This window comes from Equus przewalskii, chromosome 3 (genome assembly GCF_037783145.1).
Source record: "Equus przewalskii isolate Varuska chromosome 3, EquPr2, whole genome shotgun sequence".
Taxonomy (NCBI): Eukaryota; Metazoa; Chordata; class Mammalia; order Perissodactyla; family Equidae; genus Equus; species Equus przewalskii.
In genome coordinates this window covers 77,043,343-77,059,567 of record NC_091833.1, presented here as the reverse complement: position 1 = coordinate 77,059,567, position 16,225 = coordinate 77,043,343, and the positions used below count along the sequence as shown (strand labels likewise).

General features: G+C 35.1%; 1 protein-coding gene across 50 annotated transcripts in view; it reads right to left on the bottom strand.

Moving 5' to 3' along the window:
• CLOCK (clock circadian regulator) overlaps positions 1-16,225 on the bottom strand; it is a 116,241-nt gene that overhangs the window by 73,845 nt on the left and 26,171 nt on the right. For 17 of the 50 annotated variants that reach the window (XM_008536517.2, XM_008536521.2, XM_070614901.1 and 14 more), the window contains 2 exons: positions 14,865-14,995; positions 10,693-10,833 (listed from right to left, as the gene is read on the bottom strand). The exons of 9 other annotated variants lie outside the window; for them this stretch is intronic. The gene's annotated coding sequence lies outside the window, so the exon portion shown is untranslated. The remainder of the gene's footprint in view (positions 1-10,692; positions 10,834-14,864; positions 14,996-16,225) is intronic. 24 more of the 50 variants (XM_008536522.2, XM_070614895.1, XM_008536524.2 and 21 more) reach the window with 2 other exon arrangements.

Here is a 16,225-nt window from a genome sequence, read left to right as displayed (position 1 = left end):
TATAAGCCTCTAACATCAATAAAATAAAAAAAAAGAATGTCAAATACTCATTTCAAGACAGTAAATATTTAAAGATCAAATAAATTCAAGCTCTAGGGTAGAGATTATATGTACTTAAACTGAAGGAACTGGTCAACAATAAAGAATTTCTTAGGCCTCTCCTATAAAAGAGACCATGATACAGACTAATGACATGACCCAAAGCATAATGAGAGCAACTGCATAGGCGCTGCCATAGTATTTACTAATTCTCTTATGAATTAACTCTCAATAGTTCCAAACATACATTCACTGTAATGAAGAAAGTATCTAGAAAGTTTGATAAAAGTTTAATCAAACGATTGCTTTAAAATGCTAATGAATGTATATGAATTACTTTCATTGAAGCCTCTGTATCAGCTTGTATAATACAGAAAAGGTCATGACCCAATAGTGATTGATGATCCTCTTTACATAGTATTTATTAAGGAGCCGACTACTCAGAGTACGGCTGGTTCATGTTTTGTTTCTTCCCACATCTCCTCACTTTGTGTGTGTCTCTAGTTTTCATTTTCTCCCTCAAGAAGAAAATTAGGGTGAATTTTACTAAAAATTTTGGGTGTGGAAAACTTCAGAAGTCTGTCAATTTCAATTAGCAATGTTCTTTTACTCACAAGAAAAATTAGGATGGGGCCAGCCCAGTGGCGTGGCAGTTAAATTTGCAAGCTCTGCTTTGGCAGCCCAGGGTTCATCGGTTTGGATCCCAGACACAGACCTACACGCCGTTTACCAAGTCATGCTGTGGCAGGCATCCCATATATAAAACAAAGGAAGATGGGCACAGATGTTAGCTCAGGGCCAATCTTCCTCAGCAAAAATAGGAAGATTGGCAGCTGATGTTCACTCAGGGCCAATCTTCCTCAAAAAAAAAAATAAGGAAAAATTAGGAATTACTGTGTTCTTACTATTTTTAATTGCAGAAGCACATCACTATAACATTCTAAGTGTTAATATTCCTCTAAATCTTGAATTCCTTCAAAGCAAGGGTGATACTTTACTTACTCATCTATTACTAGGACCTGTCTGAATATTTGGCAAATATTAAATACTCAAAAAGCAATGGTGAATAATTGAATTAACTGAAACCAACCTAACGTTGCCACACCAAAATTAGGGCAAAACTTTGCTTCTGACTCATCCAATGTCCATTCTAAATTTTTTTTTAATCAAGAATATACTGTACATGCAATATGACAGCAACAAAAGGGGATACTTTTGATAGCAAAAAAAGAGCACTGTTGAGAACAACAAAAGATTTTTTTGATAGCAACAACAAAAAATACCCCTGGAAATTGAAGGAAACAAACAAAAATCAGAGGTCTGAGTCAAGAACACCAGAGCAATGGGATTGAATTCCAAAAATGTGCATGAAGCAAAATTCAGAAGCCAGAGACCAGTGTCCTTTGCGGTTTTAACTACTTTGGGATGGAGTTCGTCAGAATTAAAGAAGTAAATAAACCCAACGTTGGGTTGGTTTCAGTTAATTCAATTATTCACCATTGCTTTTTGAGTATTTAATATTTGCCAAATATTCAGACAGGTCCTAGTAACACGTTTCTTACTGCTGGAGAAGGAGTAAGTACAGAAGTGAAGACCCATGGAGCTTAGAGAGAGAACGGCATGGATGGAAATCTTTGGATAATTTGCTTAATCATTCTAAGCCTCAGAATTCTTACCTAAGGAGGTTGTTGTGAAAAAAAGATATATAGGGATACTTATTATTTATTAAAAAAATAAGCACAAATGGCGACTTTACAAAACACAATAAAAGGCTTAAACATTTCCAGCATGACAAAAGATTAATGTCTTTACCGTATAAGCGTTTCTAAAAGTTATTGAGAAAAAGGTTAAAACCCAACCAAAAAAAAATGAGCAGAAAGGAAAAATAAATGAGCCAGGAAGAAAACAAATGGCTAATAAATGTAAAAATTATTCCTGGCTATAAATCAAAGAAACTTAAGCAAAAACACGTTATAGTGAAATATTAGTGATTCCTTAAAATTTATACTTCATATATTTATCTTTCAGCAAATATTTACTGAGCACCACTATAAGTGTTTAACATTATGCTAATGGTAGTTTTAAAATGATGAAACAGACATAGCTCTTGCATTTCCGACTCTTCCCAGAGATATGCACAAAATGCTCTGTGAAGACACAGGAGGAGCAGAGAAGTTAAGGAAGCCTCCTGGAAGAAGTAATACCTAAGCTGAGATCTGAAGGATCAATAAAAGTTCACCAGGCTAAGAGACAGAGAAATCTGATGCCAAAAGAACAGTCTACGCACAGGTCTGGAAACATACAAAAGAACTGTGATTTTAGGGTGCCACAAGTAGTTCAGCATGATTAGGGCAAAAACCTAGTAACAGAAGTGGTGGTAAGAGATGAGGATGACGAGGTGAGCAGATCATAAAAGCCCACATGAAGGTAAACCCTCCCCACCAATGGCAACAAGAAGACGGTGAAGGCTTTAAGCAGAGAAGTGATATTAATAGATTTGTTCTTTTGAAAGATCATTCTGGCTACAATATAGAGAATGGGATGGAGACAGGACTAGAGTTAGGGAGAACAGTAGAAATAGGGTATTACAATAGTTCAGGCACAATAATATAGAGGCCGAGGTTATATAAAGAAACATAGGAAGTTTAATAGATACTAAGATGACTAGACAGAACCTCATGACTGATTAATAATCAGAAGTAGGGGGCAGGGAACAGTCAAGAGTATCACCCAAATTTTGGCTCGGACAGCTCTGTGGGTTCGATAGGGAACATAGGAGGAATATGTTGGAGGGGAATGGGAGGGAATGATGTTGAAAGCAGAGACTAACATATACTGAACATTTACTATGTGCCAGGTATTCTTCCAAGTTTTCTCTCATTTAAGTCTCTCAACAATCATATGAAGTAAGCTCTATTATTATCTCCACTTTACAGATAAGGAAACAAACACAAAGAGAATAGGTAAGCTGGCCAAGGTCAGCAGAAAACCTGAGATATAAACTGACAGTTTAGCTTGAACTATGCTCTTAATCACTGTTACAGATACCTCAGAAATACTTTAGATGACGGATTCGGTTTTAGACATGCTGTGTTTAGGATATCTACAGGACATGCAAGAGGAAAAATGCCCAGTATGCAAATGGAAATGAGAGTTTGGCATTCACACTGGGTGAAGATGTAAATTTGGAGTCATCCACATAAAATATGTAAATTTAAGACAATGATTGATGGGTTTCTCTAGGAAGAACATATAAAAAATGAGGGGGCAAAAAAGGCTAAGATTGAAACCTGATGAAAAATTACTATTTTAGCGACAGGGAGAAGACTAGCTAGTAAAATGGGGAGGGGGCAAAGCAAAGAACTTAAAGAAATGGGCTCTGGAAACAGATTTCCTGGGTATGAATTACCGATCAGCCCCTTTATTAGCCGTGGGTCTGAAGACTAGTCACTTCATCTCTATGAATCATTTTTTTCATTTCTAAAACAGACATGATAGTAGTACCTACCACATACAGTTGTTTTGAGGATTAAATTAAATGTTACCTGTTTGGGACAGTAAATAGAAAATAGCAAATGCTCAATCAATTTTAAGTGTGGTTGGTGTTAATAATATTATCAGCTAGACAGAAAATGAACAGTCAAAGAGAAGAAAGCCAAGAAGGATCAGCTGTCACTAAAATTAAAGGAAAATTTTTGAGAAGTTGACAATGTCAATACTGCTATGTGGACAAGATAATGACTCTAATGTGTCCATTATATTATTTAATAACAAGGAGTCTGATAACTTTGGTGAGGGAGATATGAAATAGACACTGAATTCTGCTTTAAAATAGTAAATTAGGGCTCCCTTTCTTAAAAAAAGTTTGGTGAGATGTATCAATAGCTGAAAATATTTATGTCCTTTGACCAAGTAATTTCACTTTGAGAAAAAAGGAAATAGAGATGTATTCAAAATTTTATATTTCTTGCACTATTATTTTAAAAAGTAAAGCTAGAAAGAATTTAAGCATCGAAGAGCAGTAATGGTGGCATCAAAATATATCAAACATAAGGGCTGGCCTGGTGGTGTAGTGCTTAGGTTCACCCACTCCCCTTCGGTAGCCCAGGGTTTGCAGGTTCTGATCCCGGGCATGGACTTATGCACTGCTCATTAAGCCATGCTATGGTGGTGTCCCACATATAGAATTGAGGAAGACCTGCACAGGTGTTAGTTCGGGTCAATCTTCCTCACACACACACAAAAATCAAACACAAATCCAAATATGTCAAAAGTACCAACTGTGGATATTAGCTTATGGATATTTCATTTTTTACTTTTTGTTTAGTACTTTCTAAAACTTCTCCCATAAACATGCATTATTTTTATAATCAGAAAAACTTAAACTTAAGTGCTGCCTTTGTTCTTTTAATTGTCCAATACTAGAGCCCTGGCTATACATGAGAAACATAACATACACGTTATCCATTCCAAAGAACAAAACATCAGTAACAGAGTAACACGTTACTGTTACAAAACAAGAGTAACAGAGACTATTTCCCTATTTACTGTTCACATAATTTAAAGAAAAACTTTTAATTTCATCTAATTACTAATAATTTTAAAATTATTAATTAAAAATGGTTAACTCAAGAACCTGGTTTAAAAAGTGGAAACTACAATAAAGCTTTTTCTAACCTAATAACCCACTGACCTACTTTAGAATGTGGGTTAGTTAAATCTGATATTCTGGGACTGATGGATCTATTAACATTAATTAAAAGTAGTGCTGAAATTCAATCGACTGGTATACACAAAACCCAAGCAATAATCCTTAACTATGTTTATCACTATTTGTGATTCTAACTTGCTTCTGCAGATAACTGTGTTTCCACTATAGCCAAAAAGATAATTATTTCTAAGAGAACAACTTTAATACTTTTTAAATTAATTGTTCAATGCATGACTAAAGATGAAATTAAACAGTTCTCAATTTATTTAATACTTAATGGGAACATTAGCCTATCTCTACAATGATCGAAAATGAAAATTCTTGAAAATGAAAAATATTTTAATTCTTAAATTAAAAATTGTCAGTAAGAACAAGAAACATACCCCAAACCAAACTCTCATGAACCAGACCTCTCTTAAAACCAGAGAAGATTCTGGCTCAAGACAAACACCATATGATCTCAGAATTCTAGCCTGTCCAATGTCTAGACATGAGGCATTTTTGAAGCCTCATTAAATAAACAAAAACTAAAAAACTAATATAGCTCTCTTAGTGGGACACAAGACTATTCCAATGATTCAACTAATATACTTCTACAAATAATGTCTGAGCTCCCTATTCATGTAATGGACTGCTCTGGTCCACAAATATACAAGCAACTTATTCCTTTTTCAGAGATGAGACTGAGGTCTGAGCCTGTCCTCAGCATTAAATGAGTCCCACAGAAGATGTGAAGGTACACTGAGATCCCAAGTCTGAGACTCAAAGTGAACTCAAACTGAACCAGGTACCATAACCCTGAACCTACACCACCCTGCACCAGGACTCTTCACTAATATCAGCGGGAAGAAAGAGGGGGCCCTGTGGAAGGCAGAATAATGGCCCCATGAAAAGGACTGTGCCCTAATCCCTGGAACCTGCGAATATGCTACCTTACATGGCAAAAAGGGACAGTGCAGAAGTGATTAAGATTAAAGATCTCGAGATAGGGAGACCATTCTAGATTATCTGGGTGGGTACAATGTAATCATATGAGTCTTTAAAAGCAGAGGACTTTTCCTGGCTGTGGTCAGAGAAATACGAGACAGAAGAAGTGACAAAAAGATGCAATGTTGCTGGTTTTGAAGGTGGAAGAAGGTGGCCACAAGTCAAGGAATGTGGATTACCTTCAGAAGCTTGAAAACACAAGGAACAAATTCTCCCCCAAAGCCTCCAGAAAGGAATAGAGTCCTACTGACACCTTGATTTTAGCCCAGTGAGACCCATGTGGAACTTCTGACCTGCAGGGACTATAAGACAATATATTCATACTGTTTTAAGCCATTAAGTTTATGGTAATTTGTATGGCAGCAACAGAAATTTAATACAAGTCCAAAATCTCTGGCTGCTCTTGATAAATTTGCCTTTCCCAAACCCTTTCGCCCTCAATATTTACAGTAATCTGCCCAGGAAATAATCAAGACTAATCCCATCATGCCCTACTTTCCTTTTATATCAGTCACCAGAAGAGGCCCAAAACTCCCAGGTCCTCCCCCATCATATACATCCCTATATACACACTTTTGTCCATATACTCTATGTATCCCTACATTGATCCCTTTTCCCTTTCCCAATTTCCAAAATCTTTTAACTGTGTCCTCTGGAACTGACGGTATATCATTAGCAAAATATCCTGTTTCCTCACTATTGTTGCACACTCTCTTAACCTTCCTTGCACCAACTGAAACCTCACTCCTCTAGTTCTGCTGTAGCACCAGTTCTTTCAAAAGGTGGCTGTTCTTTCACATATTCCCTTTTCTCCCCTCCCTAAAATCCCCAGCTTTGAATCTCATGTCTCCAGACTACATCAGCTCTTATCCTCTCCTTGCTGCAACCATTCATAACCCACCAGAACAAGCCCTCTCATTCCTTGAGGGCTGTTATTCTGACACCTCTTTTGTCATTGTTTTTGGATTTTAATATCTACATAAATGATCCTCCGAATCCCCTGGCCAGTCAGTTCCTTGATCTCCTCTCCTCCAACAATATGTGCTCCATCCTACCTCCTTCTCACTCCCCTGAAGTTACTCTAGAACTCACCATTACAAAGCAGCACACATCCCTCCATATTCTCAATTTCAAGCACCTTATCCCTCTAGATCTCACATAAGCTGGGATAGCATGTGATCTGCTTGATTCAAAACCACAAAAATAAAAACACAAGCATTTTTTTAAACTGACAATATAGCATTATGTAAATACTAGGCTTACGGCTAGCTCATGAGATAGTTTAACAACTTACAACCAAGACGTATAAATATAATGACAATGTTTTGACATATACTTTACCAATGAGGCCACCAAACTCATGTAAAATATCACTAAAAATATATCAGTTCTCAAGGCCACAAGTATTCCTCTAACTTTGTGCAGTGTAATCACTTCATAAAAAAGATAGTTGTTTTGACCTATTAAAACTTGGGTAAACTGCTAGGCTGCCTTTGTGCCAAGCAAGTTCACAACCATCTGAAAACTAGTTCAAATAAGTGTGGACACATCCTGAACCACAGAGTATTCAGAAAACAACTACCTTAACACATTTTTTCTTCACTAAAATAATCATTATACCTACACTTGATATTTAAGATAAAATGTATTCCCTTTGAATTGTAATATTGCAATATATGATAATGATATACATTTGCTATCCATCTCCACATTTCTCTCTATCCCTACTTACTCTCAAAGCTTTCAAACATATAAACATAAACACACATGGGTCTATTTAGTTCCTTAGTTGACTATTATTTTTTTAAACCCACTGATGGCTTGATCCTTACCAGAAATGACAAGGTCTGGGAAAATAGCAGGCCAAGACCCTGTCTGAATCTGTGGAGGAGGAAAGGAGATGGGGCTCAAATCACACAGACACATCTTTCTTTGTAGCATGAAATAGGAGTAATTAAGGATTTAAGAGAGGATGTGTAAATAGCATGCTAATTCAGAGCCTGAGGCCTATGACCAGGTTTCACAAGGGGCAATTTGGACTAAACAAGTATTATAGAACAGAGACATACCCTTGACACAGAAGACACAAGATGTGAGATTTATACTGATTTATCTTCAAGTCTTCTACTGAGCCCATGCACTAAATTTGTATTTCATATATTGTATTTTTCAGTTCTAAAATTTCCATTTGATTCTTTTATATGGTTTCTATTTTTCAGAGGACTGTCCATTCTTTCAAGAATATTCACTTTTATTTCATGAAGCATGGATATAATAGTTGCTTTAAAGTCTTTTTCTGACAAATCCATCATCTGGGTTGGCATTTTTTTGTTGTATTTTCCCTTAAAAAATTGTCAGATTCTCCCATTTCCTTCTATGTCAAGTAATTCTGGATTATATCCTAGATGTTCTGATATTAGTTATGAAACTCTAGATTCCAATAACATCTTCTGGAGAATTTGATTTTTGATTTAAGTTTAGACTACAAGCTTATATTGTCTTCTGTGAGTGATAGCTCCAATATCAGTTCAGTTTTCAAAGCCTTTACTATGTTATTTCGGTTTATCCTCTGCATGCATCACTGAGGGGCAAGTCTGAGATATTAACAGTGATTTATATCGTAGTTCAGTTCTCTAAGTCTTTGATGTGTTTCTTTGGGTCTGTTCCATGCATGTGCAACTCATGAGTGAGGTGGGACCTTTGTGGGTTCATACTCACAATCAGGAAATCTCCTGTCACATCAGCTCTCCCCTTTCTGAGATTTCCCCAGCGTGCTCCAGTTTGCAGGGCCCTCTTTCCCAATTCCTCTGGCCAGAGAAATCGTTTTTCCTCAGGGTTTTAAGTCCTTTTGCCACCAGGATAATGCAACTTTACAGGTAGAGATCATCTTATGGCAGGCTTGAGAGAGAAAAAGAAAAAATAGGGGACCCCCTTTCCTTGTCCTCTGGCTAGAAATAGGGGTTTCCCTTGGAGTTTTTGCTAATTGCTACACCCACTGTGCAGTTCCATAATACAGCCTACCATTTGGTCAAAGCTGGGTCATGGAAAGAAAGAAAAAAAGGTAAACTCACCATTATACAGACTATTCTTCAAGTTATGACTTCCTTTCTCAATCCACCTGCTATTATTAAATTTTAGTTTTCAGATAGTTGCTTTTTATATTCTATTGAGAGTTTTTAGTTCTAATCAGTCAGAGAAATAGGCTTACTCCATTTAGTTCTAATCAGTCAGAGAAATAGGCTTACACACACAAAAGTAAAAAAGAATACTATAATTATTAACCCATCTATCCGTCACCCATTTCCAACAATTATCAAATCATGATCAATCTTATTCTATCTGTTCTGACCCTTCCCCATGCCTTCCCATCCTCCTTTGTATTATTAGAAGCAAATCCAAAACACTGTATGATTTCATCTGTAAATACTCCACTATGAATCTATAAATTACAAGGACTATTTAAAAACATAACCACAATCTCATTATCATACATTAAAAAGATGTGTAAGACCTCTACACACAAAACAACAAAACCGATTTCTAAGAGAAATTTTAAAAGACCTAAATATATAAAGGCATATACCACAGTAAATGTATTGAAAGTGTCAATACTGAAAGATGTCCATTGTAGTCAAATTGATCTATAGATTCAATATTAAGCTAGTTGAGAATAATATTAAATAATATTTAACTTGCTTAATATTAAGCAGGGAATTTATTATTTATTTATATAGGAAGCTGACAGGCTGAGTATAAAATTTTTATTGAAATTCAAAGAACCAAGGCAATTCTGAAGAATGAAGTCAGAGGATTTACAGCTACAATAATTAAGGAACTATGGCACTGGCACACCAACAACTAGACCAATGGAACAGAATAGAGTCCAAAAATAGACCCACAAATAAACAGTTATCTGAATCACAACAAAGGCACTACTGCGTTACAGTAGAGAAAGGATAGTCTTTTCAATAACTAATGCTTAACCTTAATGGATTTCCACATGGAAAATAAAATGAACCATGAATCCTACCATGCATAAACCTAAATGTAAAAGTTTAAACAACCAAGTTTACTTAAGAAAATAAACGAGAATATCTTCTTGGCTTTGGGATAGGCAAACATTTCTTATAACACAAAAAGCACTAATCACAAAAGAACAGTTCGATAAAACTGAATTTATTAAAATTAAGAAATTATCTTAAGACATACTATTAAAAGAGTGAATAAGCAGGGAAGATATCTTCAATACCCAATCCAACAAAAAACATCCTAGCATCCTAGAAATAGTTAAAGAACTCCTACAAATCCATAAGACAACCCAATAAAAAAAAAATGGGCAAACGACATGAATAGGCATTTCTCCAAAGAGGACATCCAAATGGTCAATGGCATATAAACACATGTGCTAACCTTTTAAAGTTATCATGGAATTATGAACTAAAATTACAGTAAATTTTCACTACAAAAATAGCAAAAGAGCTAATATTGAAAACACTAATGAAAATCAAGTATTAGTGAGGATGTAGAGCAACAAGAACTCTTGTACACTGTTGGTGAGAGTGTAAACTGATTCAACCACTTTGGAAAACTATGAGCATCTACTAAACCTAAACAGCCAAATACCCTGACCCAGCAATTTCACTCCCAGAAATTTACTCACAGAAATGCATACATATGTACATCAAAAGACATGCTCAAGAATGTTCACAGCAGCACTGTTCATAATAGCCACAAGCTGACGATGCTCCAAATGTTCATCAACAGCAGAATGGATAAATAAACTGTGGTATATAGATATTATTTATTATAAAGCAATGAAAAAGGGTGAACTATCACTACATGAATCAACCTGGATGACTCACATAAAGAAGATGTTGATTAAAAAATGATAGACAACAGAAGGTCAAAAATAGACAGAACTAATGAATAGTGAATGAAGTCAGAATAATAGTTACCTCCGGAGTATGTGATGACTGTTAGGGGGCATGAAGGAGGCTCCTGGGTTCATGAAAATGTTCTATATCTTGATCTTGATATTGGTTAAACAAGCGTTGACTTCATAAAATTTCATCAAAATGACACTCAGGATTGATGGACTTTATAATAAGCATGTTTTAATTCAATAGGAAAAGTTAAAAAAAAAAAGTTAGCAATACTCTATCAGTGCCTTGATTTTTAAATTTTTACTATTTGTAGTTACTTTACTTGGTCAAATTGAAGTCTAGTAGAACCAGGTTTCTGCATCAGTCTGTCTCTTACTTGGGTACTAAAAGTCATATTTACTTCCTTTTTCAGTATAATTACTGAAGAACTGTTTTGATGGGTGGATCCTTCCCATATTATGAGGGCAACAGGAAGTCTAGCTTGAAGTTAGACCTATCCAAAATTTATAAACTAAAAAATTGTCAGATGGCATTTTTTTCTTAATGTAAATATAATTGATCAATTTTACTGTATTAAGTTCCAGATCACTAGTTCCTACAGTTTGTATTTGGCAAAAAGAGGTAAGAAAACTTGAGGGTTCTGAAGCTTAGCTTCTAAGCTCAGTTTTAGCTAGAAGTGAAAACAGCAAATCAAGACAAGGTGTTAGCATAAGGTTGTGAAAATGAAATAAATCATTAAGTGAAAAGTGCTTACAATATAATGCCTGGCACAAACGCTCAAAAAATGTCTGCAATTACTAATACTATTTTGAGAAACACTATAATAGATACTTATTCTTGAATTTCCTTCAAAATATAATAAATTTGAGATGATAAAACCAGACCCACTTTTAAAAACAAACAAAGCATATTTATGGAGCTAAGGGAATATGGTAGATTTTTAATGAAACTAGCTGAAGTGAACATTATATTAAAGTAAACTACAGGATAGATGAAAACTTAACAGATTATACCTAAGTTTTTTTAAAGTTCTAAATTATACTAATTGATATTTCACTATGATCTTATGATTAAAATAACTGATGAGATAATCATCAAGAATACTATTAATACAAAGACCTTCTCTTTGCCAAGCAGATTTTACATTTCAAAGCTTTTTTCATTTTATCTCCACATTACTATAAAACAACTAAACCTATTTTATAAAGTACTTGTCATAAACTTATTAAATAATCACAGAACAGAGCATCTGCATTGATGACCATATAGTTAATCATAAACCACTCAACAAAAAAGTACTGTTCAATAACAGTACCACCATGTGAACAGAGGATGTGTAAAAGCACTTTGAAAAAAATACAAGGACTATAAGTATATTTTTAATGGAAGTAAATGATAATCTAAAAGTAACAGTATTTGGACATAATTTCCAGGTTTTTTGGTAACTGCTAAAGACATTTCTTTACACTTTTACTTGGAAATAATTTCAAACTTCCAAAAAACTATATGAATATTTAAAAGAACTCCTATGTATACTTACTCCAGATTCACCAATTGTTAACATTTGCATCATTTTCTTTAAAATATAAACGTTTTCTAAACTGAGAGTAAGTTGTATAAATCACGACCTTTTAGCTCTAAATACTTAAATGTATACTTCCTAAGAACAAGGACATTCTCTTAAATAACCATAGTATAGTTACTAACCTCAGAAAACTTAATAATTACACAATATTTTAATATAATGTCTATTTTCCAATTTTCTTAACTGACCAAATAAAGTACTTTAGGGCTTTCTTCCTCCTCCAGTACAGGATCCAGTCCAGAGTCATATATTGCATTTAGCTGTCACATCTCCCTAGACTCCTTAAATCTGGTATAATTTTCCTCAGCTAAATACCTTTTAAACTATCTTATCTTTACAAGGTATACTGCAAGGTAGTATTTTAAAAATTGGTTTCTTAAGCAAACTATATAGGGAAGTTTCATTAAAAAAAAAGAGGTTCAGTGGAAGAGTTGGGGAAAATTTCAGAAGACTTAGATGAGAATATATGTCTTCCTATCCAAGAGTGGCTTTTAGTATATATACATTTTAAAGCTTTATAATGAGAACGGTTCTAGGTTTCTTTAAGATTGGTAATTCTTGGATTAGTAGTTTATCTGGGCTCTTAAGATTTCAAAAATTAACAATAAACAATCAACTTAGACAAATAAGTCTGGCCAAATAATCTGGCCAATGATTTGACGGCTATCTTAAAGAATGAATCCAGAGAAAATAACTGTTTTCATCAAAATTCTCTTTTACAGTTAACAAAAAACACCCAATCGCAATAAGCAAAACTTCGAAGAAACTGGAATTATTGTGATCATGCACAGATATAATAGTTATTGGAGCTATAATAGATCTTGTTCTTTCACTCTATGTGCCAGGCCTACAGGGGATCCACTGTTTAAAAAACAGGCATGGTACCTACCCTTAGAAAACTTATAATTTAGTAAATCCAAGATTCCTGCTTTCAGACAGGAAAGGTATTATTTTTCCCTATTTGGAAATGAAGCAATTAGGATTTAGAGTGGTAAATGTGTCCAAAGTCACAAAACTATTAAGTGTTCTAGAGGGCCAAGAAAGGGAGATACTAAAATCGTGGTCTTTTATCTAATATAGGACTTAACCTGTGTCAGACTACAAAAGAGCTCCTTAAGAATACCCTCCAAGCCTATCCACTGATTCCAAAAGGGACTGTGTACCTTCATCCTCAATGTACTGAGTTCCATTGAGTCAGTCACCAACTAGTTTCCAAATATTAGACTAGTACTTTCACTTAAAAAATAAAAATAACAAGTAATCCCTGCACATCAGGAAAAAACAGAGACTGCACATAAGGTATACACAATCTGTTAAATGCTTAAGATATTATAGTAATGTCAAAACCAGGTAAAAACTAAGAGTACTATACTAATTTTCTTTCTACAAATTCCCATATACATTCATTTTAGAAGAAAAGTAATAGAAGAATGATTTCTCTTGATTTATTTCCTATTTTAAAACAACAACATGGTCAGTTTAATTAGAATAGGGGTTACACTTTGCAGGACAGAAAAAAGTATAAATGAGTCACTAAGACTTGGTACTGACAATCACGTCCCGCTATTTTCCGCCTACTCATCTCTTAAACCTTAGAACTCAATCTATAAATACTTCTCCAACCACGTCCTAGGTCCAACCATGACCTAGAGCACAGGTCAGGTACCTTATTCAGTAAAGGGTCACATGGTAAATATTTTTGGCTTTCTAGGCCCTAAGGTCTCTGATGCAACTACTTAACTCCACTACAATAGCTTGAAAATAGCTATACACAATATGTAAAAAATAAGAGTGGCTGTGTTCCAATAAAGCTTTATTTATAGATGCTGATTTTGAATTTCACATAATTTTCACATGTCACAAAATAGTATTCTTTTGAGTTTTTCTATGACCCGTGAACTAAGAATAGTGTGTATATTTTTAAATGGTTGTAAATATTTTTGGCTTTCTAGGCCCTAAGGTCTCTGACGCAACTACTTAACTCCACTACAATAGCTTGAAAATAGCTATACACAATATGTAAAAAATAAGAGTGGCTGTGTTCCAATAAAGCTTTATTTATAGATGCTGATTTTGAATTTCACATAATTTTCACATGTCACAAAATAGTATTCTTTTGAGATTTTTCCCCCAACCATTTAAAAATATACACACTATTCTTAGTTCACGGGTCATAGAAAAACGGGCAGTAGGCTGGATTTGGTAGTGCGCAGACCCCTGATGGAGAGACTTGCTTGTAAGGTGGAGCTGCAGTAGGTGACTGGCCCTTCTCTACCTCATTCAACTGATTATCTTTAAAGCTAAAATCTGACAGGAAATAAACAATTCCTATTCTACTTTCAGTCACTTGAAAATCATCTTCCTTTATCTCAGAAAAAAAACAAGTATAATTCTTACTTCTGTGCAGTAACTTTGAAAAACTTCATGAGTTGCTGAAAAGAAAATACTTTACATCTGGATATCAATTGTCTTACCAATGAATATCTTTTCACTCCTCATAAGAATGAAAATTCTAAAGATAAACAAAAGCTATCGAGGAAGGTAGGAGATCATGCCCTAAATCTTTTTATAATACTTGGTCCCATGCTCCTTGCCAGGAGATTCCAAACCTCACCGTACTTGTTAATTATGCAAAAAAGGAAGAAAAAAGGTGGCATACCTCTGAGCTCAAAATGAAGACTGAAGGTATCTAGTGAAACTCACCAAGTTCTAAAGATTCATCTAAGAGGAATGTAGAATTTTCCAAAGGCATCTGACATTGTGACAGAATCAGCTTCTACGTTTCGGCAGCTTTACAAGAAAAAAACAAAACAAAAATTCTGTAAAACAAGGGCAGCTGTAGAAATAATGTTAACCAAATTCTAAGTAACAATATCTCCAACATTTTTTTCCCATCCATCTATACATCATTAATGTGGCCTCCTATGTGCCAGGAATTGGGGATGCAGCAAAGAACATGTCAGATTCCATCAACCCCTCTGGGAGCTCAGCATGTAAGGCAACTCCAAATGGGAAGAAAGGCTTTAAGAATCACGATGGTGTAAAAGGAAAGCATGGCAGAGATACAAACCAGTCTGGTGGGAACTGGTTAGGAAAGGCCTTCTAAGGGAGAGGCATTTAATGCAAGCATGAGCAGGATCTGGCAAAATAAAGCAAAGGGGGAGGGAAGAGAAAGAATATGTTTCATCCAAAGGGAAGAGCATGTTCAAAGGGCCAGATGTAGGAGAGAATATGGCATTTTGTGGAAGTAAAAGAAGCCCAGTGTAGCTGCTCACAGTAAGAAAAGGGATGAGAAGATCATTCTCTGAGATGAGATGGGCAAGGGAGGAAAGTGAGAGGTGAAGCAACTTGCCCTGAGTCACAGAGGCCTAAAAGGCAGAGTTCATTTTAAACCCTCATCACCTGACTGCAACATATCACCCATTCTGAAGCTCTTCCCAGCCCCCTGCTCTCAAAGGTCTGAGAGGAGGACCCTTGGGAAAGAACCTGAGGCAAAGTCCCTGTGGAGGATGATCCTTTCAGGGGGCTTCGGCAAGGACCTGAGTGGAAGACTGCCCTGTGCCAATAGCCAGCTTCCTTATGGATAGATAAACTGATAACTTACCATCAGGGGCCCTCCTGCAGAATGATGGGGAAGAAGTCAGTCTCAGCACCATTCTCAATTACCAATTAATAGTTACCAAGCACTTGAGTATATATGAAGCCTTGTTTTAAATGCTTTACATGTATTAACTAATTCAATCCTCACAACATCCTTACAAGGTAGGGGCTTTTATTACCCTATATTTCCAATATGATTTTATGAAACAGTCCAATCATGGCCATTAATTTTTATTAACAATTAAAATATAAATGATCAGAAATGTTAACAATACTTCTTACCACAATATTAAAAGCATTTTAATTACCATTCTACCAGAAAGGTACTATTTTAAATATCAATTAACAAAAAAAGACTTTACAACATTAATTTGGTTATTTCTTTTTTAACTAGCAGTTCTATTAAGGAAAGAGTTGGGA